Source organism: Halyomorpha halys, unplaced genomic scaffold (genome assembly GCF_000696795.3).
Source record: "Halyomorpha halys isolate HHAL.00 unplaced genomic scaffold, Hhal_1.1 Scaffold298.1, whole genome shotgun sequence".
Lineage (NCBI taxonomy): Eukaryota > Metazoa > Arthropoda > Insecta > Hemiptera > Pentatomidae > Halyomorpha > Halyomorpha halys.
In genome coordinates, this window is record NW_027107540.1 from 31,052 (window position 1) to 32,590 (window position 1,539).

Below are 1,539 nucleotides of genomic sequence, written 5' to 3' on the forward strand. Positions count from 1 at the left end.
TATATTCTTTTCTCTTATCCCAATAATTCTTTTTCCATTAATAAATATAAATTATACAATATAAATAGTAAAGAATTAATGTAGTAATAATTTTTTGTTCGGTTGGCTCAACAGACCAGATAAATCTTTGGCAGCCCCAAACAGCCTTTTCCACGCCTGCCTATCTTGGGCTACTGCTTTCCAGTTTGCTAAAAGAATCTCTTGCACATATTTGTTGATTCTGTTTATCTATTTGTATTGTGGTCTCTTGTCAACTATAGTGACATTCATTGTTGTCTAGAGGCGTCCTCTTGGATTGCTGTCCAACAGAATTAATTACTGCTCTATATCTATAGGCTAAACTTTACAAATTTCCACAGAGAAAACTGTATGTCTCCACTTTAGGCGGAAAAGAAATACGCCTTTCTCTCCCATACTACATCTGAGAAATTTACCGATTCTTCACAAATTTCTAGGCCTTATATTTGATCAAAAATAAAGTTGGGAACCGCAAATAACATCATTAAGGTAAGCCACAACAAAAAAATTAAATATACTCAGGTTTCTTAGTGGTACATCGTGGGGCTTCGATAGATCTACCATGTTACAACTGTATACTACATTAACTTATGCTTCTTTTATCTATGGCTCTGCCCGTCGCCGAACTCTTGCCAAGCTCGATTCAGTGCATCATACAGGAATCCGGATTGCTACCGGTGCATTCAGGACCAGTCTCATTCTCAGCAATTGCTCTGAAGCAGGCCTACCTCTATCATTTAGGAGAAAGAGCTAACTATAAATTATGTTTCCAAATTATTTCAACAAACAAATCATCCGACTTACAAATATATTTTCCGATCTAAATTCTCCATAGCTTTCCGGCAGAAACCAAACCCAACACTTCCTTTGGCAGAAAGAATCACTCAGGCTATCTCAATACGTAAAGCAATTCCGACACTGAAGCCTGAAATTCAGAACCCACTTTGGACTCTAAAATATTCTGTAACAATGCTACTACATCTGTCCCCTAAGCACAAAAATAACACAACATCTCTCGGGTATAAAGAACGATTGTTGCGTCTTCAAGAAAATATTCCGGAACATTTTTTTATATACACCAATGGTTTCGTGCGTGCGTGCGTGTTTTTAACTGAATCATAACATACCATAGGCGTTTAGCAAAAGGTTTTACAACAACAAACATAAAAAACATGCATTTTTTCATTATCTAATAAAATGTATAATGAAACAAAACACATTAAGATTTTGAAATAGAACTGTTTAAATTATGACAACACATCGTAAATACATGGATTTGAAGTTCTTGAGTCAAGCAGGCCATTAATAGCATTTTAAATGAATATTATAGGTTAGATTAATCTTTCATATTTATATTTTCATTGATTTGATTTCTATATAGAGTACTGATATAATTACTTACATAAATATAATAATATATTTATAATCTTTAAATTTCTTTCTTGAGACTGGCAATTTTTTTACTAAATAATTCAACACACTATCCAAATTTTAGTCTCAAAACATTTATTTCATTTACAC